Genomic DNA, 6,932 nt, shown 5'->3' with positions numbered 1-6,932 from the left:
CCGAAGTTTGAAGCCAGAGATCAGGCTCTGGGAGAAAACTGGATGCATTTGTCAATCAATGCAACAAATTTATTGAGCACTTACTGGGTGCAGAACTCTGCACTATGCTCTTGGAAAGTACTATAGAATATATGGCCAAGGCATCAGAGATGTGCATTACACATCCGTTCTCCTTCCCCATTAGACTGTGACCCCCATGTAGGACAGGGATTGTGTTCAACCTTAGCACTTAGTACAGTGCTCTGCACACAGGAAGAACTCAATAAATACGATTGAATGAATGAATCTTTAACAATCATGAACATCAATAGTATTTATTGAACGCTTACTATGTGTAGAGCACTGTACTATGTGCTTGGAACGGTAAAATACAACGGAGTTGGAAGAAAGGTTCCTTGCCCACAACGAGCTCACAGTCTAGAGGGGAAGACAGACATTAATATCAATAAATAAATTGCAGACCAAAGGAAGAAGAGAATGGATAGTTATTTGCCCAAGGTCACATAGCAGACAAGTGGCAGAGATGGAATTAGAACCTAGGTCCTCTGATTCCTGGGCCTATGTTCTTTCCACTAGGCCATGCTGCTCCTCTAGACTATATACAAGATAATCAGGTTAAACACAGTCCCTTTTCCACATGTGGCTCCCAGATGAAGCAAGTGACATACATCCTGTCCAGAGAGAAAGCACACTCTAGTGCAGAAGACAGACACAAAAGTATTGTCAGAGGAAGCAAAATAGGCCATTGAACATACATGGCCAGGCCCAAACTCATTCCTCCCTCCCTCAACTATAGGAGGAGAACCTCTAGACTAAATACACAGTCCTATCCAGGTCTATGGGTACCTTGGCAATCAATTAATTAATGGTATTTATCGAGCACTTAATATGTGCAGAGCACTAATGGAATGAGCATGTGGCTGGGAGTCGTAGGACTTGAAATGTTTGCCCAGTTCTGCCACTGGCCTGCTGGGTGACGTTGGTTCGGCAACTTCACCTCTCTGGGCCTCTCGGGAAATCAGGATTCAATATGTGCTCTCTCTTTCTGTTACCGTCTGAGCCCCTGTGGACCGGGATATATGTTTGTTCTGATTATTCTGTTTCTACTCCAGCACTTGGCAGTCTTTTGCAAGTAAATTCTTAATAAACTCAGTAATTATGATGTTGGTACAACTAACAATGATAAAAAAGTATTAAATGAATTTTACAATCACTCTTGGTGGTTATGAAAATTGAAAAATATCTCAGTTACAAGGGGGAAGGGAAGCAGCCATGGAAACTCCCTGCCCACTTTTGACTGGTTAAATCCTTGCCTCCTAAACATCCATCCATCCAACCATTCATGCATCCATCCAACAACCATTCCATCCACCAATCCATCCATCATATTTATTGGGTACAAAGCACTGTAGTATGCTCTCAGGAGAGTTGAAAAGGAATAAAATGCATTATCCTCGCTCTCCAGGACATTATGATCTAATGGGGGAGATACAGAATAAATTACGTAGAGGAGGGAGGAGAGAAGACAAAGATGAGAAAGTGGATGAACAGTTGATTCAAGTGTACAGTTTCGATAGTATGAACAGAGCTTCAACGGACTTGCAATAAGGACAAGGAAGAAGACACAGCGTTGCCTAGTGGGTAGATCGTGGGCCTGGGACTCAAATGGACGTGGGTTCTGATCCCGGTTCTACCACATGTCTGCTGTGTGACCCTGGGCAGGGTCGCTTAACTTCTCCATGCCTCAGTTCCCTCATCTGTAAATGGGGATTGAGCTATGATCTCCAAGGCAGACATGGACTCTGTCCAATCCGTTTAGCTTGTAACTACTCCAGCACTTAGTATATTGCCTGATATATAGTAAGCGCTTCACAAAAGCCATAAGAAAAGTTACAGTTGACTGATTGAATGTCTCAGGTTGTGAATTAGACAAAGGTGAAACCATTCACAGTGGCTAAAGTCTGTCGGTGAAAACAGGAATCGTTGGGAAGTTGGGCTGCAGATGCCGCTGTTTCCACGGGAACCTCGAGGGCCGACAACATCGCTGATGCTGCAGGGACCGGGCCCTTGTCTCCCAGGAGCCTGAGTAACCACGTGACCAGAGGGTGCGTGGCTTGTCCAGGCCACGAGGTCCCTCGGCAGGGCCCCGAGACATTCTCCAGGGATATCCTTCGGAGCAGCTCCTGCTTTAGCTACAGGGGCGGGGGCCTGTCTGAAGAGCTTCTCAGGGTCTGAGGGAGAGCGGAGAGGGACCTCCTCTCTGTTCCTTCCTTGCTGAACGAACATAGGAGTATAAGGGGAAAGAGTGGACCAGCCCAGCCCTGAAGAGGTCAGCGACCCCCAGCCCCACGCTGCCCTGGTGAGAGTGCCGGGGGTGAGTGAGATGGAGAGGTCGAGGGTGGAGAGGATGAGGATGGAAGAGATGGAGCCAGTCAGGGCCTAAGTTGGGGTTCGGACCAGAGCCTCAGCCCCCAGCAGGGCAGGGGTGCTACTCTGCGGGGAGATGTTTTCCAGTTGAGTAACCTCCAACCAACATACACCTCTCCTCCTTCCTCCTCAAACCTCGCTACCATACCATCTGCCAGGCTACGGTGCCCCAGCTCAGTGTCAACACTGTGGATAGTTGCCTTGGCCTTCCTTGGATGCCAGAATCCCTTGCAGAGGGTAAATGACAGGCAGGGCTGAAAGTGTGTGACCAGCTTTGGACCGCCACTGGCAATATCAGTAACTCCTTCCTGTAAGAGTTTTTCCCAAATGTTGGGAGAAGACAAATGGTGGGAAAGGTTGGAATCCATGCCCTCTTGGGCTTTCCAGCCTACTGAGCTAGGTTGATGCAGTATAATTTACTATCAATCAATTAATCTTGAATCATATTGCTTGAGTGCTTATTGTGTGCACTAAGGACTTGGAGAGTAATAATAATAATCATAGTAGTACTTGTTAAGGCCTTACTATGTCCCAAGCACTGTCCGAAGCACTGGGGTAGATACATGTTAAGCAGTTTGGATACAGTCCTTGTTCCACATGGGACTCATAGTCTTAAACCACATTTTAACAGATGAGGTAACTGAGGCTCAGAGAAGTTAAATGGTCACACAACAGACATGAGGCAGAGCCGGAATTAGAACCCACGTCCTTCTGATTCCTTCTGACTCTCACTGCTCTATCCACTTTAAAACACCATAACAGAAACAATCCCTGCCACTTCTAGAATGAAAGAAAGAATGGAAAGATGAATATGCAATTATTGCGTGACATTTTACAGATGAGGAAACTGAGGCCCAGGGAAGTGAAGTGACTTGCTCCAGGTCGCACAGCAGCATTGGGACAGAATCAGGATTAGAACCCAAGTCCTCTGACTACCACCAAGCTATGATTGGGAGAGTACAATTGAACAGAGCTGGCAGATGTGTATGCTGCCCGCACGGAGCTCACAGTCAAGAAGAAAACTCCTGGGTCCATGCTTTTTACACTAAATGAGGATGGAAATGAGTTGATTCGCGCTTGAATTAGGTGAAGTGGGTTTCGAGGGCTGGGAAATGAATCGGGGAAGCTGGTTGGAGGAGGGGAGGATTTTAGCTGTGCGCAGAATTTGGGAAAGAACTGTGCTATCTCTGATTTTGAGTGAATAAGAGAGGGAGTTCCAGGCTAGGATGGAAACAGGAGAGTCTATCGCGAGTAACAACTATAAAGTTGCTTTGAGAGATGAGAAGACGAGTTGAACGATGGAAAGGAAGTGAAGTGCAGTCCTAGGGCAGAAAGTCTTCAAGCCGATTGTGAGTTTTTGTTGCATGAGAAAAGACACACTTGTCCTGAGGGGAGGTTGAGGAGAGGAGAAGATGTAGGCTGAGCGATGCTTTAGGAAAGGACTAGATGAATGATGACGTATGCTTGTATTTGTGTGAGTCCAAGTGTGAATGCAGATATTGAGCAAATGGAATCAGTTTGATGGATATGCGGGTTTTATTTTAATTGTTTGTCTTATGGTATCATTAAGTGTTTATTATATTCCAGGTACTGTACTAAGCACTGGGGTGGTTACAGGCTAATCAGGTTGGACACAGTCCATGCCATACATAGTGCTTTCTGTCATAATCACCAATTTACAGATGAGGTAACCGAGGCACAGTGAAGGTAAGTTACCCACTCTAGATCATACAGGGAACAAGGGCTCGAGACAGGATTAGAATCCAGATCCTTCTGTCTACCGTCTCGATATGTTGCCAACTTGTACTTCCCAAGCGCTTAGTACAGTGCTCCTCACCCAGTAAGCGCTCAATAAATACGATTGAATGCATGAATGAATGAATGAATGACGAGTGATAGAGTTGGGATTAGTATCCAGGTCCTCTGACTCCCAGGCCTCTCTTTATCCCTATAGTGTAACCTGCTTCTACGCTGTTCAAAGCTTGGTGCTTCCAGTAAAATGGAAACTCCTTGGGGACAATCTGTCTCCCCCTTCTAGACTGTGAGCCCGTAGTTGTGTAGGGAGGGACCGTCTATATATTTTGCCAACTTGTACTTCCCAAGCGCTTAGTACAGTGCTCCTCACCCAGTAAGCGCTCAATAAATACGATTGAATGCATGAATGAATGAATGAATGACGAGTGATAGAGTTGGGATTAGTATCCAGGTCCTCTGACTCCCAGGCCTCTCTTTATCCCTATAGTGTAATCTGCTTCTACGCTGTTCAAAGCTTGGTGCTTCCACTAAAATGGAAACTCCTTGGGGACAATCTGTCTCCCCCTTCTAGACTGTGAGCCCGTAGTTGTGTAGGGAGGGACCGTCTATATATTTTGCTAACTTGTACTTCCCAAGCACTAAGTACAGTGCTCTGCACGCAGTAAGCGCTCAATAAATACATTTGAATGAATGAATAATACCGTGTCCTCTGTAAGTATTCAATAAATAGAATTGATTGACTTAGTCTTATTCCTTCACCCCCAACGTCAATTTCTCTAAATTGAAGTCTTCCTTCCTTCTTCCTGTGCCGGGAGTCAAAATCATTCCCTAGAAATGTTGTGTCTCCACGGTGAACTCAAAGATCATTGTGAATTCAATAATTGTCTCCTCGCCATAGAGAGTCACCAAATGTCCTGTCAGTTCCTTCACTCATCCCATCAATTGACTCTAACTTTGGCTCTTCCCTCATCACATGCAGAAAGTCAATGCTGCCTCCCCAAAATGTCCAACGTCTCCAGGGTTAGGGAAGTCCTCCTGCTTGGTTTCTCGGAGGTCCGGGAGCTGCAGCTGGTCCACGCTGTGCTGTTCCTTCTGGTCTACCTGGCTGCCCTGACAGGGAATCTCCTCATCGTCGCCGTCACCGCCCTTGATTGGCGCCTCCACACCCCCATGTACGTCTTCCTCAGGAACCTGTCCGTTCTCGACCTCTGCTACATCTCTGTCACCGTCCCCAAGTCTGTCGTCATCTCACTGACCGACCGTCGATCTATCTCCCTTCTGGGCTGTGTGGCCCAGATCTTTTTGGTGGCTATGTTTACTGCTTCAGACCTGTTCATCCTCACGGCGATGTCCTACGACCGCTACGCCGCCATCTGCCGCCCCCTGCGTTAGGAGCTCATCATGACCAACACGGCTTGTAGAAAGATGGTGGCCGCCTCCTGGCTCAGTGGGGTGCTGTTTGGGGTCTTGTATTCAGCTTCGACTTTTTCCCTGAGATTCTGTGGGTCCAACATCGTCCAGCAATTCTTCTGCGATGTACCACCCCTGCTGCAGATCTCCTGCTCCGAGGCCCACGTGGCCATCGATGTGAGCGTCTCCGGTGGGGTAGCTTTAGGTGTCGTCTGCTTCGTCTCTATCATCATCTCATACGTGCGCATCTTCCAAGCTGTGTTGAGAATGTCGACTGCCGAGAGTTGGACCAAAGCTTTCTCCACCTGCCTGCCCCATCTCGCTGTCTTCACTGTCTTCCTCTCTGCGGCTGTCATCTCCTATCTCAAGGCCATGTCAGACTCCCCCTCGACCCTCGACCAGCTGGTGTCCGTGTTCTACACCGTGGTGCCCCCAGCCCTGAACCCCCTCATCTACAGCCTGAGGAACCGGGACATAAAGGCCGCCCTGGGGAGAGTCCTAAATGGGAGATTCCTCCTCCCTCCTCTAAGGGACGAAATGTCTATTTTCTTTTGCTGACTATCCCATTTCTCATCAGGGTTCTGGACGTGGGAGTATCCATATAAAGAGCTGTCCAAAGAGAAAGTCCAGAGCCTGAGAATTTGTCACTGTCTGTGATAGAGGCCGATAAAATGTGTGTGACTAAGCCTGGAGTGGGCACAGATTGTCTTTTTATTCTGAATTGTACTCTCTAAGTGCTTAGTACACTACTCTGCATACGGTAAGCACTCAATAAATATGATTGAATGAATGACTCACAAGTGATTGTTTGGGTGGCATCATGGCTTAGTGGAATGAGCATGTGTCTGGGAGTCATGAGATTTGAAAGGTCTACCCGTTTTTTCCACTGGCCTGCTGTATGACTTTGGTCCAGCAAGTAATCTCTTAGGGTCTCTCTATAAAATCGGGATTCAATATGTGCTCTCTCTTTCTCTTACAGTTTGAGCCCCCGTGGGTCAGAAAACGTGTCCGATCTGATTAGTTTGTTTCTACTCCAGCACTTGGCAGGCTTTGGCAAGTTAATTCTTAATACATTCAATTATGATAATGTTGATACTAGTACTGATAATAACAGTAATTCTATGAATTTTAAGATCACTCTTGGTAGTTATGAAAATCGGAGGGCTACAAGGGAGAGAGATGCAGTCATCATCATCATCATCAATCGTATTTATTGAGCACTTACTATGTGCAGAGCATTATACTAAGCGCTTGGGAAGTACAAATTGGCAACATGGAAATTGTCCTCCCTATTTGACTGTCTGCTTACTTCTTTTGATGCCTGTCTCCCCCTTCGAGAC

General features: G+C 46.8%; 1 pseudogene; it reads left to right on the top strand.

Moving 5' to 3' along the window:
* Nucleotides 1-5,184: 5,184 nt before the first annotated feature.
* LOC119923661 lies at nucleotides 5,185-6,150 on the top strand (annotated as a pseudogene).
* The last annotated feature ends 782 nt before the right edge of the window (nucleotides 6,151-6,932 follow it).

This window comes from Tachyglossus aculeatus, unplaced genomic scaffold (genome assembly GCF_015852505.1).
Source record: "Tachyglossus aculeatus isolate mTacAcu1 unplaced genomic scaffold, mTacAcu1.pri scaffold_213_arrow_ctg1, whole genome shotgun sequence".
Classification (NCBI taxonomy): domain Eukaryota; kingdom Metazoa; phylum Chordata; class Mammalia; order Monotremata; family Tachyglossidae; genus Tachyglossus; species Tachyglossus aculeatus.
The sequence above is the reverse complement of the archived record's forward strand: the minus strand, read 5'-3'. Positions and strand labels throughout refer to the sequence as shown.